This window comes from Lepidothrix coronata, unplaced genomic scaffold, assembly GCF_001604755.1.
Source record: "Lepidothrix coronata isolate B3197 unplaced genomic scaffold, Lepidothrix_coronata-1.0 Scaffold120, whole genome shotgun sequence".
Classification (NCBI taxonomy): Eukaryota; Metazoa; Chordata; class Aves; order Passeriformes; family Pipridae; genus Lepidothrix; species Lepidothrix coronata.
This window is the reverse complement of record NW_016690300.1, coordinates 1,513,039-1,535,785: the sequence shown is the minus strand read 5'-3', so window position 1 is coordinate 1,535,785 and position 22,747 is coordinate 1,513,039. Positions and strand designations below refer to the sequence as shown.

The following is a 22,747-nucleotide window of genomic DNA, read 5'->3' as shown; positions in this document are numbered from 1 at the left end:
CCTCGGGCCAGTGTATGTGATTTACTAAACCCTGCTGGTGTGACTGTGCTGCTTTGTTTTGCTTGGTACTGGTGGCTCAGGTGTCGTTTTACTGTTCTTTATTACACGATGCTCTGTCGAGTATCAAACTCCGTAGGAACAGTAGAAACTCAGTAGGAGTTTGTAAAGGATCTTAGGTCAACTCGTACACAGAGGCACCTCCATGCACACTTGTTCATCACAGGGTATGTATGTCTCTGCCTACCTGAATGTGTACAGTTTATCCCTGTTCTGCTGGAATTTTTGCATTATTCCAGTAGATGTCCCATCTATGAAATAAAAGGAGCTTCGTCCTGCCTCGCTGTGGTGATTGCGAGGTACACGGTGACAGGGAGTGTAAAATACCCACAGGATATTTACAGGGAGTGTAAAATTCAGTGTAAGAAGCCTCTTGGGTTGTTTATCTCTCTGCTTCTCTGAATTTATTCTCAATTTACATCCACCTGATAGAATCATCAAGTCTCGTTTGGAAATAACAGACGAATCTAGAATGGGCGAAAGAAATTCTTGAAAATGTAAGTTGTGTACGCACACAAACTCTCCCACAGTTCAGAACAGTAACCCCAGTCCCGCACAATGGCAGGGTCCTGTTTCACTGATGGAGTCCGTACTTCTCAGCCCCGTCCCTGGTTTTGCATTCTGTAAATCTCGCGGGCAGCTTTGAGGAGGAGCGTTTGATCTGTGTTTTTTTTCAATGTGTGGCACTTTTCCTCAGGCTATCCCCAGAAATACAGAAAGGCATCTGCTCATCCGTAACACGTCTGAGCGCGGCGGGGTGCCCCGCTCGTTAGCACCTGTTAACAGGGACAATGGCATTTGCATTTCTAAGGATAAATGTGGAGGGCTGTGTTTGAGTTTGGGGTGGTTTCTTTTGTTTTGAATTCTCTGCACATACTAGCCTGCTTTATCTTCTTTATGTTGTTTTTCAGCAAAGAAACTAAAACAATATTGAACTATCGACCAGGGTACTTAAACTACTAAGTACCTTTGAATCCTTTTATTGAAGTCTGCTCAGTTTGACCTGAATCTGAGGCTCCTCTGCGCTAATTCAAGTTACTTTTAATGAATATATTTTATTTCTCCTGTATTCACTTGTTTTAGCTTCTTGCTGTTAAAGTGTGTTTGTATATGTGCTATGTTGGACCCTATAAAAAGCTCTCTTTAGAGGTGACAGTACAGTATGAAACTGTTACCTGTACTACGGTTTAATCGCATTTCCCCCTTTTCTTCTTAATCATCTGTCGTGGGTTCTGCCAGACGGTCAGATTACTGTCACCATTGGTCTAGAAATCTGCTTGTGCTGTTCTTCATCCTCTCTTCCTAAATCAGGGTACCCTAATGGAAAAGCTCCTCTTCTATTTCATAATTATGTAACAGTCGTCTTTCAAAGATCTTTCATTTTCCAGCATTACTGTCTGTCTTAAAAACAAAGAGAAAACCCCCACCGGTGTCGGTGATGGCCCATTAAGCAATACGGACACGAGTAAATTCAGCATATGCCAACAGTTTGCCGCAGTTATTCCTCAGTTTAATTGTATCAAAGCTTGCCAGCCCAGTCAATGCATTACAGAAACTCTCCGTTACTCACCAGTGCTGAACCCTTTCTCTCAGGCTGAATTTAGCAAGGTTCCAGTGTCTCCTCTCCTTTCAGCCTTTTTAAACAGGCACCATAAAGTACATTAGCAAATGACTTGCTTTACCACTTCCATGGATAATGAGCACAGGGCAGATCGGGTCCCCTAAAAGCTCAGTGGTGAATTGATTGATTTCAATCCCCGCCGAAAGAGTCTATTCTGTAACTGGGCCAAGTGAGGCATCTCATTCTGACAAATTCATTTAAACAGAGGGCACTTCATGCAGGAGACGCATTCTCGACTGATAGACCGGTACAGACTGGTAATGGCAGTAATATTAGTAGGTGCACTTGAAGCTTAGCTTAGATCCTGATCCTATCGACAACTCCCTGTGAGAGAAGAGATTTGGCAGTGGACAGACAAGGATTATGTGTTGCAGCAGTAATTAATGTGGTCCCCTGGGTTTTAAGAAAATATCCGTGGGCGATGGGTATTCTACATTTTTATTTTTTTACCGAAGACATTACTTAGAAGCAACACATTTAGACATCCTTTAATATGCCTCCAGTCTCACCCCCACCCAAAAAACCCTAACAAACCCCACCAAACTAACCCACAACAGCAACAAAACACCACCAGAAAACCCCCCACAAAAAACAACCAACCAAAGTTTTAAGATAATTTGTAAGCCTACAAAAGGTGGGAAAGAGGGATTGTGGTGGTGGGTATTTGTTGTTGTTTAGATTTGTTAGTTTTCTGGTTTTCGTTTAAAATTGTCTAAAAACTGTGATGATAGCAGTACTTTCATTTTTTAACTACACACCAAAAGAAAATCTTGAAACTTGACATCAAAGGCAGAATTCCTCCTGCTTTTGCTAGTTGCCATTATATCCTAGGAGTTAGGCTTGTCAGAGCAAGGTAGGAAATCCTCTAGAGAGCACTGTGCAAATCCCAGCTCTCAATGTGTCTGAGTGAGATGTAAAACAGTAAACCCGATTTTTTATTTTATTCTATTGGTGGGTAAAACTTCAAGATTAGTTTATAATTGACAAAAGTTTACTCTTTTCCTTTGCTTATAATATCTTTATTTCTTATATTAGCACAATCTTGAGTTTCTTCACTTCTGTTATTTCTCAGTATGGGCAATTCCTATCTCATTTTTTTATTTGCAAACCTCGAGAATTTACATACTTTTTTAGGAAACAAATAAAAAAGCTCTAGACTAGCAAGAGTTTGTGAACCTTAACATAAATTATAAAACAGATGATAAAAATGGAAGTTAAAGAAAATGTCCAGATTGGCTGTTTTTCTATAAGATCCCATGGAATTTGTGGCCTGACTCAGCATCTTTGAACACTTGGATTTGATAGTAGTGCATCATCCAGAACTTGTCTGTGAATCAAAAGATGTCAGTTAAGAAAAAACAAAGAAACAAACTCCCAGTCATTGTTCATTTAATTTGTATTTCATGTTTAAATTTCAAAATTCCCTTTTGTAGTGGTAAAGAAGGTGGTCAGGAAACATTTGAGAGCATAGTGGGTCTTGGCAAAAACAGTACTGCTCTCTCTAATAGACATTGATCTAAAATAGGCTAAAACCCCTGAAGCAGTTCTGGGTTATGAGCAGTGCTCTTGCTCCCTTTACAACATTTATTATCAGGCTGCATGTTGTCCCTCCGTGGAAATCCTCCAGCAATATTCAGATTAGTGAAGAGTTTAATAAAGGATGAACTCTCCTTCCTAGAAGGCAATGTAGAAATGTCAATGTTAGGAAATATTTTGAAAATTTAAATACATGCAAATACATAGAGTAAAAAAATGATATTAAATGTTTTCTCATGTGCTGTTCTTTTTCATGTAAAGGTTTTTCTGTACAACTTCTGGCATTCCTTCACTTTTTTAAAGCTTTTTATTTTAAATAAAGGAGTGCAAACAGGAACTGTTTGCCCTAGTTTTCTACCCTAAATATGTTGATGTGCAGTTTACTATAAGTTAAATCACACCAGCTACCCTTTGTGTGAACTTTTCACTGGAGTCAGATACGATCAGGAAGAACAATTAAAGTCCTGTAAACTACAGATTAATTCTTATTGATTGCTCCAGTTTGACAGCCCCAGAGGATCTACAGCTTTATCCTACAGACAGTTACACACATGTATATCTTCACCTTCTGTGAGAAGTTATTTTGTCCTATGGCTGGAGAAAACAATGTTCCTCACCAGCTGTGGCAGTGGCTCGAGTGGCTTCATTTTATGTGTATATATATATATATTTAGCAGAGTGTAGATTGTGCTCTCTGAACTGGCAAAGGAGTCAGGGGAGGAAAGGGTTAAGAAATGAGCTTTAACCAGGCCACACACGAGCTGTAGGCATTCACACCTCCCTGTTAGTCCCATCCAGATAGTGAAGAGACAGGGAGAGGTGTCAGCCTCCTGCAGAGGCTGCACCACAAAATCCTCCCAGGCTGCTGTTGACAGGCTTCTGAGGTGGCTGAGACGCCCCAGCCAAGAGAACACAGAGGAGAGGCAACCTGCAGACCGAGACTGGGCAAGCTGGGAGAGATTTAAGAACCAGCTAAGGCTTGTTTAGTTTAAGACCTGTGGAGCGGAGTAAGATGTTTTGGATGCGCCAAGGCAGAGTCTGTTAGCTGGTATTTCTTTATTACGTTCTTTTTTCTAGTGGTTCTAATCTTGTGAGGTGACAAATCAGCCCAAATGTAACCATCTGCATTAAAGCAGATCATGTTAACTGCTCATCCCTTTTCAGCACGGTGCACCTGCCAGTGGTGGCTGCAGTGTAATGAGTTAGAAAATTGGCTGTCCACGTGCTCTTACGCTTGGCTGCATACTGGGAATGCAGGTATGCTGGTGTGAATGTATATGTTTAATGGAATGTTTTCAGAGCTACACAATTTTTGTCTTCATAATAATACATAAGGAGATTTTTAATCCCTCACAGTGTTTACAACTCTTACTTCTTCAAAAGTTTTAGTGGCAGCTCGAGTCATGACGTGTATAAACCAAGAAAGGAAAATGAAGACAGAGTTGAGGGGAAGATAGGAATTCTTAAACTAAGGGGGAAATTATCCTTTTGGTGTGTGTGTACAAACTCTTTATTTTGTTTTCTTGCTGGTCATTTTTGCTACAAGCAGATTTATAAGCAGCTCATGGGTGACATGTTGTGCTGCAGGTATTGGGGTGCTCAAGGTGTTAGTAAATAATGAAACACAGTGTAGCTCTGCAGCAGAAACGTTACAGGTGGGGTAAAAAGCTGAGTATCTGTGTGTGTTCAGATGCTTTTCCTGGACTGGCCAGGTCTCGGTTTGGTGGTTATTAACACCAACCTAATGATCAGGTAGGATCGTTGCTTGTTTAAAATGTTTTCTTTCCATCAAACAAAGTAGTGTCTGTAGTCGTGAATAATGACTTCCAAATGAATCCCACTGGCCAGTTTGTCTGAAAAAAAGACCAACACTTCAATAATTTTTCTGGTAATAAAGCAAAGCATGGACTTGTTCCAGCTGCACCCTCTGGATTACTCAGTGTTGGGTTCCTTGCAGAATTTTCCATGCAGAAGGAATTAAAAAACAATGTTTTGTTGGGTTTTTTTTTTAATGCTTAGGAACAACATATTAGTCAAAAATAAACATTAATGACAAATTTAAGTTTAATATCGTTTTCAATAATACTTTTGCAGACATGGAGAAGAAAGACAAATTCTACCTGAGATAGTTTTAAATCTTCATGTTTAATTACTTGGGAAATCTAATTGCTGTAAATTCCTAATTGCAGTCGGCTGTGCAATCTGCAGCTGATTGACAGTGCACTTAAAGGGACTGTAAAACCAGTGACGGCCACTTGAGCTTCCCTGTGCTTGTAAAAGAGATGTGTAATTACTAATAGTTAGTGTGAACATTGGGTTTCTTGCTTTCTGAGAGGACTTTATGGTAAATATGTGATGTTATTATGAATTTGCCCTGTAATTAGTCACAGGAAATACCAAAAAATAAGTGAATGTTTGAAATATTAAACCCACTAATGTACACATCCTTCAATACAGATTTTTATACTCCTAGTGTTTGTTCTTGGGTGGTACCAATGTTCTCAGTTTCCTTCTTAATTCCTTTGTTTTCATGGGTTGATTGATTGTGTGTCAGATGACAAGTTATGCCATGGGAAGCTAATTCTTATACAGTTTTCTTTCAGAGAAGTCCTACTGAAATTGGTTTTTTTCTATTAAATCATTATAGTGGGGGTGACATTTAGAAGGATTGCCTTATGAATTTGGAATCAGTGTTGCTCTCTCCTACAAATTTTAAACTTTTCAGAAGGAAATGCATTCATGCAACAGAATCCCATTATATTCTGTAGGATAGTTTTGAAGTAATGCATAAAAACTACTCTATTTTTATTGTGTGAACCTTAAAATTGTGGATATATATAGTTACATGACATAATTTGTTTATTTAAATATATTTTTAAAGGAATCTTGCAAATCTTTGTTTTTATGCTAAGGACTTTTTAATTTGTTTATACAAATGTCGAAAGTTTAGGCTCAGTTCAACTGGGTTCAGCTGAAGGTGATGAAAGTTGTAGGTCTCTTGTAAAGTGCTTCCTTAATGGCTCTTTTTCTTATATATGAAGTAGATATCCTTAAATTATTTAAGAATTCAATTTAAAATGTTTCTTCAAAAAATTGGGAATGATATACTGTGGCACTGATTGTCTAATCTGGGATGCTATTGATTGTACCCTGATGCTGACAGAACTGTTTTTCTTCCTTTTGTGGCTTTTTCACCTTCAGAACTCTCACAAGGGGACTCTGATAACCACAGCTACATTCACTGATATGTGAAATGGATAAATTAAAAATCTCCAAGAAGAGTCTGAAGTTATAACTAAAAGGAAATGTGTTTTTTGCACCCAAAGTTTGTACATGTTCTTAGGGAGTCAAACGTAGAAATTAAGTTGAGGTTTGCAATCCAAGGTCTGCCTGTGCCATGGTTCAGAGTCCACAAAGTAGGATCTCTTCTTTGATTATTAAGACCCAAAATGAATCTATTAAAAAATATAATATCAGTTGAACACAATTTGCTCCTGGGCCCCTCTTCCTTTTTTATCCACAATAACTATTCCTGATTTCATGGCAGGACCTCACGCTTCATGTTACTCACCACCATTCTGATTTCAATGTGTTTAAATGAATTTTCTTGTGTTTAAAAATTAAGCAGAGAAGTAAGCAAATGTTCAAACTTCTTCTTAACCTGGGAGCAGTTAGAGACACTGTTCTCTGAAAAGTCCTCAGGTCGGTTTCTTAATATGTCAAAAGCGAGAAGAGTCACTGCCTTGTAGCCGCATGTTCTTCCTTTCCACGATCCCTGGACTCTTGAAGATATTGTTGGAGCAGATGTTTGACCTGTCAAAACAGCTCATGTCTGTCAGGCCATTTCCATGCCATCGACAGGGTGTCAGCAGCACCTCCTGACTCCAGCTTAGAGTGGCCCCTCCAAAGAGGGGGGGAAGCTGGACGTGCTCTTGGACTCACTGGATATTGCTCCAACCCTGGAGGAATGGGAGCTGCTGCCATCTCTGTTGCTGTAGGTCCCCAACCCTGCTGCCCTTTTTGAAAACTTTGTCTCATTTAGGAAGGGTATCCCATCAGGTTAGACCATCTTCTTCACTTCAAGGTTCTCACTTATTCTAAAGGGTTGGGGTTTTTTCCCTATTTTTTATGTGCCCTTGCAACTCACAGAAATGCCAGCTATGGCATAATATAGGGTATACATAACTTAACCCCCCCAATTTCTTATGTTTATTTTGAGATTTATGCCAATTAATACGTTCCCTAAAAATACACTCTTATTAGCACAGTTTGCAAATACAACAACTGAAGATCTCTTATCTAGTTGTAATTTTGTGCTTGGGTAGGAATTGGTCCAAATTTAAAAAAAAACCCAAGCAAATGAAAGAAGTAAATAAGAAAATGATCCAAACTCCTACAGCCATCTGCTTGAAATACTATAGTTGAAATCTATGTAGTGGGAGACACCAGTATTTGCTTTTCAGACCAAAATGCCATTGTAACTCAGTGAATAAATTAGTAGTTGTCAATTAATGAATGAATTGTGCTCTTTTATCTTTCTATTTCCCCATTGTTCTCAAAAAGACTGTGGACAACGTTTTGTTTATTTTGGGTTCTGTTTGTCATTCACAGGTTATTTCAGCAAATCATTGCTGGTTGGCAAATCATTTGAGTCCCTTGCTGTGAAAATTTGCTGTTTGTTTTATGATGGGTTGGGGTTCTGTTCCACAGTGCACTTCATATGTATAGGGTCTTCTTTAGTTTGATGCTTTTACATGAAAATTTAGGAAGAGTAATTTATTGCAGTGAGAGTAGAAAGAGAAATTAACATCACAAAACTGTCAGAACTGAGGTACGTTTTACTTCAGTTAAGGTTATGGGACCTTATATACCTAGATATAGTTCTTGAAAGAACCATGGGTTTATGTAGCCTGTACAAAATCAGAGACAGAATTTGTTAGAGGGAAGGAAATGATGTAATAAATTTTCCTATGTTCACTTATAATCTGAACTATAATCACAGATTATTTTTAAACTGCAGAAATAAATTACACAAGGGAAAGTGCAGAAATCTTGTTGCACAATTTCTTTTTTCCGATAATTTTCTGTTTAGAAATAGCAAAGGAAACTCCTGCATTGCTGTGGCACGGATTTTTCCCAGCACGTCTGCAAAGAGTGGGGCAGCTGGTACGAGAGGTGTTGTAACATAATGCTCCTTATTTCATAGTTACTGCTGCATACTTGAGGATTTGGAGGGTGAATGAAAGAGTTTGTACAGCTTGATGGAGCCTTAATGAGCAGTGCAATCTATGTTTTGTACTGTGCTTATAATCAATAGATTTCTTTCTGCCGCAGATGGGGCAGGTGATCAATGGACTTTAACCACTTTCAGAAATTTGTGTTTTACTTTTTAAATCGCATTCCGGTTGCATGAAGCAGAGGAGTTCCTTTCGTTTGCTGGTTAGATAAAAAAAATAAGATTTAAATACTGTGTCGTTTTTTTTTTCTTCTTTGCAAGAGGTGCATTTAAGACACAGCTTACTTTGGTTTTGTTTAATGTTTTTGCCAACTTATTGCTACCACTGTCAAAAGCCATGTGAGTTCCTGGGGAATAAAAAAGTGACCCCTCTTTAGCAGTTAGATAAAATCTCTTAGATTAGTGGGGGCATTACAATCCACCCACTGGAGACGGTGGGAAATAAACAGTGTTAGGCTGCAGTGGGACTTGACATGGGGCTTACTGGTTATACACAAAACATAATGAAAAAATGAGTGGCATGAGTCCTGCTCTGACTTGGATGTCTTGCTGCTTTGGAACTATTTTCAGACTTTTCCATCCTGTGCTCAGAGACTGGGCAATACAGAGCATTTCACAGACAGCATGTTTTCAGTGTGTAGGCTGCTGTGCAACTTGCTTTTAATTGTACTCTGGTGCTGCTCTGCGGAGCTGGTATGCTATTTGTATTACTGCCTGAGCTGTCACAGAGCTAAATCTCATGTTTGCCCTTTGAACTGAGCAGTGGTAAGACACCCTTTGCTTGGTATCTGCTCTTGGGCAGTGACTCCAGGTTTCATGCTCTTATCTGGGATGTAACTGGTAGCAGAGTTTGCAGGCAAACTATGAGAAGGTTTATGTTTCTGAGGACTGAAAAAGCTGTTAAGACTAAGTGGCAGAAAAAGAAGCTGGTTAATGCTTCTGCAAAGAGTCCTACATTTTCTAGACCTATGAGAAATCAGGATTGTCATCACTTGCACAGGTGTTAGACAATGTGTGTTATTCACTGGAAGATCATTATCAGAGGGGAAGAAGAACTCAGCTGTTCAGCCAGTCTTTTGCTCTGCCTTTTAGACTCACCTGTTTGGGTGGAGCAGCCACCAAATCCTTCATCTCTGACACTTGCTTACAAATATGAAATCTATTTCCTTAAGAAGAAACGTTATTGTAATGTTTTAGAATATTATCTTGTTATATAGAGTCTTAGTGGTCGGTAGTTAACTACTATTAACTATTAGTATTTAGTGTTAAAGTCTTGGTGTATGTGTGCTGTTCTTTATAGTGTGCATATTTAATACATAATCCAAAAATAACATTTATTAAATGTATTTACACTGCAAGTAGCTTCTCTGGAGAGAAACAGTCACTGATTTTTCCATTCCACATAGAAAGTATCATCAGGTCATAAGAAATACCTTTGGAGAAAAAGTAATCTTCTTTTTATATCTGTCTTGATATTATGATATTAGCTTGCTCGGGGCTTGCTTTGCATTAAAAAGAAACAAAACCACCACCACCACCAACAAAACCTTTAGTCTGCTAGAAGCATCCATTATTTGCATATATTATTGATTTAAAATCCCTCAGAAGAATAACATGGATAGACTGTTGAGGAAACACGAACCTGTCATTGACAAGTTGGCAAAGTCATGGCAGTGAAGGTGAAACGTTTGTCAACAGTGGCTGCAAATGCCTCCCTCACCTGCAGGTTGTCACCGTCGCCAGGTGTGGCCAAATACCAGGAAAGGTCTTTGTTTTCTCCTGTTGGATGTTGATATGGTATCAATCCCATGTGTGAGGAGTATCTGTCAGCAGTGAGGGTGGCACACAGAGGCCTCATTGACTTCTCAAGTAAACTCGGTTGTCTGGTGTAGCTTACCTGTGACTTTTATTTGACATGCCAGTGGTCCGCGTTATAGCCTCAAAAACTCTTGTGTGATGATGTGTTGCTGAGTGGAGGGTTAGATGAAGATTAGGGAGGACATCAAAGCAGCAGTAAAAATGAGGAAAGATGAGTTAAAGTCAAGTCATTAGAGATCCCTTTGAAGTATTTACAGATTAAGCCCTGTCTCTTTTAAGTGGAATACTTATCTGCCTTTCAATATTTAAATAATAAGACATGACAGGCTCTGCTTTTCTGAAGGGTTATTGTGTGCCTATGCTGTGCTGTAAAGGCATCAGGCCAGAGGCAAGAGACTTCAGTTGTGGAAAACCTGTAGTAATCCTTTAAATTCACTGCTGGAATATCTCTCTGCCAATGTTAAGCAGACATCTTGCAAGTGAGAAGACCACACAGTACCACACTTTCAGATGAGTGTTGCAGATGATAATGTGACACTGGCATTGGGCATGACTTTAAATGTGATACTCGTGTTTTAGGATAGATAATGGATCTTCCTGTAGGTTGTGTTAACGACATTTTACGAGAAACACGTTTATTATGCCTTAGTCAAATTGAAACACTGCCTATTCCTGCTACCTGAGCTAATCCATTTTGGCTTGCCAATTTTAATGCAATTGTTAGAACCAGCACAGGAGACCTAGTGAACTTTAACCATGTATATGTTAATACAGATGAGGGCAAACTGACTCTGAGAGTGCTTTTCTGCATAGAAGGGGACAGCTAGCTTTTTTTGCGTGTATAGACATACTGAGAAAACTGATAACATTTCCACTATTAATTCTAAATATTCATAGCCATACCCAGAATTATAATTTTTATGGTGCAACATTAAAAAAAAATAGTTTTTTTGGTTGGATCTCTATACAAAGTACTTTTTTCCCTGGAGAACCTGCCGTACAAGAGTTAATGGAATAATAGAATAATTTATTTTGGAAGAAATTTCTTCAGGTCATCTGGTCTAGCTTTCCAAGATGAAATATAACATGAGAGGCAAATGGATGAAGGGGATGGCATAATCAATATAAATGCAAAAAGTGTGCAACTCTCATCCATGTCCAGATAGGTCCAGTCACTGCCAGTGGGTGCAGTCTGTGTATTAAAAAGTAGTGGTGAGTTTTAACAAGTCCTTTCAGAGACAGCTTGATCATTAGGTGCACTGCGAAATGAGTGGCACTGAGGGGGAGGGGAGGGAAAAATAGGCCTGTTTCTGCTTTTCGTTGTAGAAAAAAAGAATAGTCACCATTTTATAACATCAAATTTACGTTCTATTGAAGGGTTCCCGTGCTTGGTTTTAAAAGCAATATACTGCCTATAGGTGCTGGAATGAAATACACAGTTCTGTCAAGTAATGACATTTACTGGGAAAAAGTAATCATAATAATGGCTTTGGATAATTGAAACTACATTTCATGTAAACACAGTACCCTAGACAAATACCTTCTGTGCAGTTTTACTACAGCATGTGTATTTGTCCTTTCCCTTGAGAGCTGTTGCCAATAATCTCTACTGAGGCACCTCTCAGGCTCTTGTAGGAGGGTGTTACTGGATTTTAATATTTGGTCTGAGAGTAGAAGATTGGCTTTAGATCAGGTGGCCTTAATCTGAGGGGGGAACACATTTCAAAAGTAGTAATTGTAAAGTAAAGCTCCCTCTGTTTGAAAGAATCTTAAATACATACATATGCCTGCTGTGGGCACGAATCTGTCCTGAGTGGTTGTCAGCAGGAACTTGATTTCATGAGGATCTGCTTTCCTAAGGATCAAAACCTCTTTTTCTTGATGGTGCAAAGTCCAAGGCCTGATAACTGAGATGTTCCTAAGTAGCTGGTGTGGTCACTTGCTTCCAGAAGTCTTTTTCAAGAGGTTGAATACTGCAAAATGATTACCTGTGGTCTTAAGGACTCGTTGTTTAGTCCCAGATCAGCTAATGTAAGTTCAATATGCATCTTGGGTTTTATGGGTCCCTTTCCATAAAAACCCCTGCATTCCACACCTTCATTTTCCTATTTATTTTTTAGTGCCTTTTACAGTACAAAAAAAGGCATTTTGTTTTTTCGTGGAAGGAAAATACTTCTTTTTGACATGTTGCCTTTCAATCCACATCTGATGTATTTTTTGAGTTTAAAATTCTACCATTAGAGCTACAGATCATTCATCATTGTCATTGCTGGAACTGAAGGTGTCTAATTGTAGTGCTTTTAGTATGATGAAGACTGACTACCCCCTCCATGCTACCTCACTGCCATTTTCTACAAATATACCTGTGGAGTTATGTCAGGGCTCGCTGAAACAGCTGACTAAGTGCTGGGAAGCTGAATATTTTCTGTGTTTGACATTTGGTTCCGACATAAAGAAAAACTAAAGACGAGGTTACGCAGCAACCTGACTAGCAAATCTGATTAAACTGAATGTGTATCTATGAGAACACTAGAGGTTTCTAGGAAAAGGTGATTTCCCAAACTTAACAGTCCAGTCAGAGCAATGGCTCCTGTGTCCTAAGGCAGCAGCTCGAATGTGCAGGCAGTGCACAGGCTGAATCAGTTGTGCTGAAGCTGGATCAGTGGTAGCAGTCCCAGCCTGGGAATCTCTCCTTAGGGATGCATCAGTCTCCCTGTGCATATGGAAGCTGTTACACGTGTTGGAGCTCTGAGCCTGTGTGGCTGTAGCCATGGCAGTGTGGGTGGTTTTCCTTTTTTTTTTTGAGGATGTTTCAGTTTTGCTTAGCAATAATATTTTCAGTTTAGCAAATACTCTTTGCTGAAAGGTTCAAGTTAAATTCCAAACAAAATTGCTGTATCATAATCAAATCCCCTGTGGTTTCTCCTGGCATGGAACTACTTGTGCAACTGGCAAATATTTTCTTCTGGGCAGAAGGTCATTTTTTGGTAATGGGTGCATGACACATAATTTTCAAGTTAATGCAGTTTTCTGCTTGCAGCAATTAAAGGCACAATATTTGGCATCATTCCTGCTAAAAAATATACCTTAGAAGATTGCTTTTTAATGACTTTTTTTTTTCTAAATTCAAACATGTATTTGGATCATAAATGAAACAAAATGAGAACTTTATAACATACCTTTGGAAACTTTACTCAGACACAAACTTCTGGCTTCTCCCTGTCAAACACAAAGTGCCAGGCAAGAATTTCTGTTACATGAGGGAAATACATACAAGGAAATCACAGAATTCTTGCAGATGTTTAAAAGGGAACTGGAAGGTCTCTGCTGTTTCAGAGCCTTATGTGTGTCAGATGTTGTACTTTATGTTGTGTGAAATGTTGTCCCCTAACATGGAGATAACCATCAGTATCACACAATATGAAAACTTACTAATCATTCATGTATCTTGTATTGACTGTTTCTAAATGGTATCTTAATATATTATCCAGAAGATACAGGCAGAAGAATTCTGAAGAAGGCTGTAATTTATGGTGAGAATTCCTATTTTTGTCTGTGTGGGTTTTCAGGTTGCTGTGAGCTCTCCCTGCACAGGGCACAGCTGAATGGCCCTCCAGCAGTTTCCTGAGAAGTAACACTTTTGTTTTCCATTCTTTTTGCCACTTCTCTCTAAAACTGTCAGTAATTTTTTTCCAGTGGAAAGCAGGAAAGTGTCTGTGTCTGATTGCTAGGTGAGGTGGATTGGTAGATGAGTTGCTTATTATGTGTCAAGTGAGACAAGTCCACACACCGTCTTCCTTGGCAACAAACCCGGAGTAGGAGCCTCCAGCTCCCAGGATGGGGGACTACATATAGCTCAGGCTGAGAAGAACAGGAAATAATTGCTTTGTGAGAGTAGCTGTACTGCATGGTGGGACATGAGGGGCTTCCAGGTTGGTCTGCCCAAGGTGTTTGGGTGGGAGAGCACTTCCTTGGAATGGTTATTAAAAGCTGGGACTGTCGAGCTGGATTTAATGCAGAGTTTCTATTTTAGCTTGCTCTGTTTTACTGTTCAGCTCTGTAGCAGGATGTAAGTGAGGAATGCGGGCTGTCTGTATTCCAGTTCTCAATCTGCTTGGGATTTAGCTGTTTGGGGAATGATGTTATTGAAACAGAAAGTTTTCCTCTTTCGGTGCCTTGTGTTACTCTCATTGTTTTTGGAACTAATGGAGGACGCTGTTTACCCACCTGGAGCTTTCTCTTCCAATTATATTTTTAAAAATGAGTTATGCAAACATGTCAGACTTATTATATACACAGTAAAACTGTTCCCTCAAATTATAACTCATGCTACTAAAATATGTGACTCCCTCATATACGTTTTGTCTACCTGCCTTTTTTGTTTCACTTGGCAGATAGAAGGTGGCAAGAAAAGTCTTTAGGATAAATCTTTAGATTGGAGTAGTCAGAGCAGCCTAAGGGAATTTAGGTGTCCAAATCCCTGTCCCAGCCAGAGGCTTTAAAACAGTATTTTTTATTCCTGCCTATCAGCTCATCAGCAATGATGGAGCCAGATTAAGTCTTTCCATTCAGTCAGGTTTTGTGGGCTAATGTTTGCTGTTTGACACTGAGCCGCTGGCTTTTTTCTACAGCACCTGCTGTTACACCCCAGGGGTTTCTCAAGCCAAATGTTGGTCAGGCCCACCTTGGCTTCATTGTCAGGTCAACTAAGTCCAGCCCTATATGCTACTGTGTAAAGTATAATTTGCCAAAAATACTATTTTTCTTTTTTTTTTTATGATTAATTTTTCCACTATTGATTTTTATTATAATGAGGAATTATAGTATATAAACAAAAACTGGTAGTGGTTACAATAAATTGATTTTCCTCTTGTTTATATCGCTGAGGATTGTGCCTGTAAAATTTTTTATTGACTACAGCATTGTGTATGTTTCATTAAAAACATTCATCATTGTATGCTGGTGTCTTTTATTGTCATAAAACTGCAATGCTAGATAATGCCAGATTTTTCACCCTGCTCTGAGTATAAGGCTTAAATCCTACTTTCCTTTCAAAAAAGTAGATAGGTAGCTTTCCTATTGGCATGATTAGTGCTAAATGTTACCAACTTCAGCCATATTCCTCAGGGAAAGATGAAACAAAATTCAGTGAGATGGTTTTGAGGCGGAATTCTTCATTTTAGTCAGTCTCTACCATCAGATAGGTAGCGTAAGAGAGTAAGTCTGTTAACTGATTTAAAGAAAAAGAGCTGCCTGATTTAAATTTTATTGTTCAACAATGTTGTGTAATTAGATGGGAAAGCAGCAAAGTCCTTTTATTAGAGATGTCTTTGTAGACAGTAGCCATGAAAGCCGCAGTGGTTGATGCTAATTACCATATTTTGTTTAAACTTCCATCTAAATGAAAAGATCATTCAATTCCGAAGCTGCAGCCATACAAAAACCACAAGTGCAGTTGAATTGCTGCTGCCAAGCAGATGGGGCTTTGATCAGAAGAAGTTATTTGCAGCTTTATTGTCTGGCTGCCAGGGTGGGGCTTGTATTGAACCACCTCACCCAGAAGAAGAGGAAGGGGAGAAATGAGTCTGATCTGAGCTAAGTTCATGGGAGAATGAATTTTCCCATTCTTAGATTATTTTTGCAGATGAAAATCCTTGAAAAGAGCGGCAGTAAGGTACTCGATATTGGGCTGCTGTAACGTGTAAGATGGTTTTGGTAGGAAGAGGTTGGTATGTTATTAGAGGAATAGAGAGTGTTGGGTACAGCTGATCGCATATTTTTCCAAGGTCAAGTCTCTGTAGAGCATATGACCCAAAACTTGCACTGCTGTACTTTTTCACTGATGTATTTCATATTGTGTGGGACAGACAAAGACTTAGCAGCTTCACACATCTGAGATGCTTCCTGCAAAGACAGTGTGAGAAACTGGTCTATTTACAAAGCCACGGGGAGAGTAGGAGTGGGATAAGTGAAAAGGAAAGCAGGAGAAGGGACAGCAGTGTGCTAAAAGTTTAGTGATTTGGGGTTTTTTTTCCAGTTATGTATTATTCTTGGAATGTATCAGGGGATTTTTGATTATGGCAATTTACTGACACAAAACCTGATTTTTAACAATGAGTGCAGAAGGAAAGAAGTAAAAAATCAGTACAGATGAATTATACTAAAGTATAAAAGTAGAAAGACCACTGTAGAACAGGACTATCCTGAGCAATACATAGCAAACTTATTTTCTATTTTTAAATTATGTTGATTGTTCTCAATCTTTTCTTCCAGTGAACATAAAAGCCTAAAAGTAATAATTTATGATTGCTTCTGTGATCTTGTTGGTCAAAAGGGCTGGCTATGAACATGGTGTCTTATTTTGACCTGTACCATAACTATCTAAATTCAGCCATTGAAGTTTCTCAAGCACAGAAAGCCTTTCACATGCAAAGAGAGAAAGGAGGGGAGTGGGGGGTAGGGGAAAAGCCCAAATCAAACCCAATAACTCTGAATGTCTTCAGTGTTGCACTACAAATACTTTAGCAGAACAGTGTCATTTCTGAGCAATTACAGTTGGGAATATTCTGAGGCCACTTTAGAAGTTCGGGGTTTTTACTGTTTTTCTGAGGTGATAGTCCTGTTTGTGTCCCTGTCAGTACATGCTGGTGCTCAGAGTGTTTGGGATTTGGCCATGCATATGAAGCTTCATAAGGGTTTACCCCCAAATAACAGTGCATAGTCTTAAATTGGTCTAGATCTTGAAATCTGTGTGATTAGCACACTTGAAGTGGATTAGAGATAAAGCTGTAGACTTGTGGAGACTGATTTCCATTTTCACTTAGTTGATAGAAACTCAAATCAAATCAAACCCCTTAAAACCTCCAAACCCAATAATTTTGATATATTTTGCCTTTTTTTTCTTATAGTCCTTTCTTTTTATTTTACAGTTTCACTTCTTGTCACCTCTGAAACCATCTCCACGATGCTTTACATATAAGAGGATTTCAAAAGAAAATGTTATAACAATCCAGTCTTTGTGTCAGACTATCTTAAAAAAAAAGCATGAGAAAGTCTAAAGTCAAAGGCTAGTTCTTAGCACTTAGAAATTTTAATCATATTATATAAGTCAAGCTTTGTTTTAGAAGCACAGCAACACAGATGTCATTGTTCTAAGTAAGTTGAGTGTTCCTCCTAAAAGAAATAAATATGAAAACTATTTGTGTAGTAAAAAAAGAAACCTAGATTTGTGTTAAATCAAGCAGATATTGGGTGCAAATTCCTAAACTTGTTTCATAATTTTTAACCCTTCCCACTTTGTCTCCCAAATGAGACCATAATAGAGAATAAGTTTCAGTACATTATGCAGTGGAGTGTTATCATGAACATTAGCAGTCTGCTGTTCTAAGGGTGGTGAACATAGAGGTAAAGGAATTTAAAAGGATGTCCCACCGCCATGGTAATGAAGGAGACACCCAAATCTCCAGACTTCTGTAGAGCTGGCGTGCTAAAATTACACAGTATTTTGTATTAATCTGATTTTCTGAAAGATCGTAGAGGAATTTGAAAGCTTCCAGGGCATAATTTTTGGAAAGTCTGTTAAACTATAGGATAGATTCCTCCCCCCCTCCGCCTTGATGGTGAATAAGCAAAATCATTTGTCATATTTTTGGCAGCAATATCACTTAAAGAAAAAACAAAAGACAACAAAGTGGGGTGGGGGGTGGGGAGAAGACAGAAATCTTTCAAAACCTGCCTTCTGTAAGTTTTGGGTTTTCTCCAGGCACAGAAGGCATCAGTGGTGGTGGTGGAGAGAGAAGGCATTGGTGCCAGGCAGAAACTTTGGGGGTTTTGGTTGTTTTGGTTTTTTTCATGGTAATGGGGGAGTTTTGATTTCTCTCAGCTGTAGAATTTGGTCTAACAAGAAGGTGTGGGTAAAAGCCTCATGTTTTGATCATATACAGCTTAAATTCAGTGTTTTGCCAGTATAAATGAAAAGTCCTGCTGTCTTGCTCCTGAGAAACGTGTGGTGCAGTGCCTGGACAAACAGAGCTGGGTGTCTGGTGAACACATGGGTTGGGCAGTAGGACACATTGGAATTGCTGGACACATTGGAATTGCTCCCAGAGACGAGCCTGTTGCTTCTCCCTCTGTCATAGCCTCGTGCCACTGAACTAACTGGTGCACACTGGGGTGTGTGCAGACAGTCATGGCTGTTGGCTCTTGAGGATTTCATCACAACATTTCTTTGATCTGGAGAACAGTTTTATCAGCAAAATGTTCAGATCAGTCCTCAAACTGAATTTTCAGATTATGTATTACCGTATAAACTCAACACTTTTTGCTATTGAAATAGTCCTTGACATGCAGCTAGATGCAGTTCTGAACTTTTCAAAACTGAGATTGAAAATTTTTTAATGTTGAACTTGTGGTAAAGAATAATACACCTCCATATACTGTATTATTTAAAGACCTGTGCAGATGGCAAGTCCTTCCACTGATCTGGAGCAGGAGGCCAAGGGCTGACATTGCAATTTGTTATCTTGACAGTACAATGGGTGTTGCAGTCTAATTTGCAGTTTTAAGAATTAATGGTGAAGTGATAAGAGGTGATAAAGATCACAACCTGTGTGAAGTAACAAGGACCAGGACAGAGCTGTGTCATTTACTTTGATGTAAATAAGGTATTTATTCTGCGTTGCTCTGGTAGTTCACCTGAGGTGAAGCAAATGTAGAAAATCTGGAAAAGCATGTTTATGAACAGGAGTATTTACCATACCTGTCCATTTATCTGCTAGAGACCAATATATCTCTCTTGCCTGGTTTATATCTTTATATTTCGATATTTTTACAAGGATAAAATCAAAATTATTAGCTAGAGAGCACTATACTTATGTAGCTTGTTTTATTTTTGCTTTCTTTTTTGAAATTCGGGGTATTTCATGCATCATTATCATAATGACCTCTCAATTCACAGTTCTCTGTTCTTCTTAATGATTAATTAAAGAATATAAGGTGACAGCTTTGCGGCTGCTGTAGTGATAGTTTGAACATAAGAAATGCAGTTTTCTTTTAACCAGAAACAAACCAAATTCCTGGTCATGTGTAAGTAATCTAAAGCTGGCAGCAGTTCGGACAAGAACTTCCCAAATTGTTAAGGGTGGATTACAGCCATCTGGCATGTTTTCCTCAGTTATGCAATGTCATGTAATACAGTAGCTGGATGATTTTACCATATTTTGGGGGGCTGTGTAAGTACTTGAAAGCTTTCATACTTTCAAGTGACTTCAGTCTTTTTAGCTTCTCAGGAAATAGTTCTGTTTTTGAGTACTCGAGTTTAAGCAGTCTCTGTGAAAAGCATTTAGGATTACTAAAGCAAAAGGCTCTCTGGGTTATGGATTTTGTGTCCCTTAGTTTCTGCAAAGCTGGTGGTGCATTTTTGGATGTTTTCTGATTTATTTGGGGAAATGAGTGTTTCACGGGTTGAGGGTTAAATTACAGTGTATACATGCTTTCCTACAGAGCTTCAACCTTTAGGTTGCCAGCTGAGGCTCAGAGGATTCCCATAGAGCTCAGAGTAAGACATAGGTACCCCCAGCAGGTGATTGATAAAGTAACAATAATTATAACTCTAATTGCTCTCTAGAGGAGTATGCCCATATCCATATGGGAAGCACTCTACGCTCTGCCTTCCATGGGTGAGTGCTCAGTGAAAGGACAGGAAAACTGACTGTCCTGGTTTTGAACACACTCAAATATTGTGGGCTCTGGACTCTCAACCACACCTCTGCTGTTAGGCTTCCTCAGACTTTCAGAGCTTTTGATGATCTCGTTTTATAAACGTACTTGTTAACACCTCTGAATCACAACAATCTGGTGTGGAAAGGTTGCTCCATACAAGATTGTAATCTCCATGATGTGTTTTAATGTAGATTTTGTCTATTCAGTGGCTGTCGGTGTCCCCACGTGTAGTGAGTTGTGATTAGCTTCTGTTTTCTGCACAGCAGAATTTTCATTACAGAATGAAACAATACTTGTGCAAACAAATGTTCCTCATATTCATGGCAAATCTGCCACTCGTTTCAAAGTGAGTCTACTTACAAAACAGCCTAAGAGTAACTAAGGAAATAGTTTTAAAAATACCTGTCCTGACACTTTGTAGTAGTTTTGTAACCTTTCACCAAAACATAAAAATTTGGCACAGAAAGCTTGAGTTGGGTATCAGTAGAACTTTTAATCTGGATATATGGTTCTGTGATAGATGTGTGAAAATGCATGCTAATCTAATTTTCTAAACATAAGAAATAAAACTTAAAATAACAGGTCCTAATCTAAGGTTTTCCTCCATTTTACTAACACTATTTATTTTGGATTAGGTTCACTAGAACACTGAATAGTTTTACTAAATTGACACTTTTTGCTCTGCTATAAGAAAATCTACCTGGTGAGGTGCTCAAAGAGGTGTAGGTAACTTATACATTGAGAATTGCTTTCTTCTAAGAGAGAATCTAATTGTGCATTTAACCAATTTCAGGACAATTTCCTTATTTAGAGAGAACTTTACTTTTGCAGAAGAGGCCTGGAGGGACAGACTGCAAAGGAAACGTGGAGAGCTTCCTCCAGGTTGTTTTGTTAAGGAGTATTTTTCCCTTACAAGACTTCACAGGACTACTCTCCTCTGTTGGCTCAAGGTCAGCAGTGACTTTCCTGGCTTGCTTGAAGCACAGCAGTAATGAGAACACGCTTCTGGAAATGTCTTTGTTGTCTGTTGCCCTTGGAACTAGTCCTTAAAAAGGGGTTTGTCCTTAAAAAAGTGTTGAGGAGCAACATTCAGCCTTAGCTAAATTGCTTTTCCTCAGATTCATAGATTGTGGGGTGGGAGAGTGCACATGTGCCTTAGACTTTCTGCAGGTTTCTGCCTCTGCCTCGTCCCTTGCTGACCTTGGGGAGGTTCCTGGCTGGAGCCAGCACTGCAGTGGTGCTGGCACAGGGAGTGGGCAGACAGGGAGATCCCAGCCTGAGACGCACCAGTGTGCATCTGCTGCTCCTCAGTATTTCCCAACTGCAATTCTACTGGAGTTTTACATCAATTAAAACTTTGGTACATTGTCTTGAAGATTAGTTAATCCTGTCGTTGTTTTAGTGCTGATTTGCTAATGCAGTTAACAGGTATTAATCCCTGTGTTTTTTAAGAAAAGAACAATAATAGATTTCCATATCAGCTTGTTTTTTTCCAGCATCTTTCCTGAGCTATTCCATTATGGCAAGATAGTACTAAATGGAGATATCTGCAGTTCTACTTGGTTTAAAAAGTCCACCATTTAATTAGAAATGGCTTAAGGGGCCCTAAAAATAAATTTGAATTGTAATCAGCTTCTTAACATATTTCAGGTACCTGTACCAAATATTGATTTTCTTTTTTTTTCTTATAATTTCCATATTCTCAAAGCAGCACTACATCAATTTACAAGTTCAGTTGTCAGCAGCATGAATTAATGTTATCAATCAATCTATCTGCTTCCATAACGTGATTTTCTAGAGCCTGCATTTTGCTATGTTGTAGTGAAAAGGAAGCTGATGCCTTATTTGGCTAAGGGATGGTTAAGACGTTTTTTATTTATGTTTTGGCTACATTTCCATTTCTTGTAGCTCAAATTGATTACAAAGGGTCCTACAATTAATGTTTTTTATTTTTTTTCCCATCAACTTTTCAAGCTACGTGCCTCATGGTCTCAGTGTTACATAATTAATCAGATCTTTAATTTAGTTAACTTTTAATAGATAGATATGTTTAATATATTAATTTTAGAAATTCATAAAGATACTATCTTGCACTGAGGAATCAAAAATTTTTCTGTAATTTTTTTAGTAAAAATCTGTAGATCTGAATTGGGCTTTTCCTTACTTGGAATTTCTGAGGGTGTTGTTTTTGGTTCTTAGGATGTTTATGTTTTTGTGGGAATTTTTTGTTTACTTTGTGGTTTTGTTTGTTTTGTTTTCAGGAGAAACACCAACACTTTTTTGTTTAGTAAACAAATCCTTTTCTGCAGCGCAAATCTGTAAATATATATAGTTGCACTACATTTACAAATGCCGGTTGAATTGTATTTAATTTTTTCAACTATCTGGAATCCACTTTCAGAAAAAAAAAAAAAAACAACCAAAAAAAGAGAACAAGAGTTTCTTATTCTGTTCACATTCAAGTGTAACTATCTAGCAGTCCAGAGAGAAACACATTCACATGTACCCATGTCTCAATAGCAAGGTTTCAAACGTTTCAAAAGCAAACAAGCAATTATTTAAATAATAAAACCAACACCTGCTTCTTAAAAGCCCAAAGCAAAGAAAATACAACGCCCCCTGCAAAAACCCAAAGCCAGGCACACACTCTTGGGAAGAGATGAGTCACTGCCTCGGGAGTTTGCTGACGTGAGAGACAGTTCCAAGCTCTCCAGCTGAACAATACACAGTCCTGCTCACAGAGTTCACTTTAAATAAAT

At 38.6% G+C, this 22,747-nt stretch overlaps 1 protein-coding gene across 4 annotated transcripts in view; it reads left to right on the top strand.

The window, feature by feature from the left end:
- The window catches only part of SPSB4 (splA/ryanodine receptor domain and SOCS box containing 4), a 162,230-nt gene that overhangs the window by 44,019 nt on the left and 95,464 nt on the right, over positions 1-22,747 (top strand). Inside the window, exon 1 of one of the 4 annotated variants that reach the window (XM_017825539.1) lies at positions 20,922-20,938. The exons of the other annotated variants lie outside the window; for them this stretch is intronic. The gene's annotated coding sequence lies outside the window, so the exon portion shown is untranslated. Of the gene's footprint in view, positions 1-20,921; positions 20,939-22,747 lie in introns of those variants that run through there. 4 annotated transcript variants of the gene reach the window in all.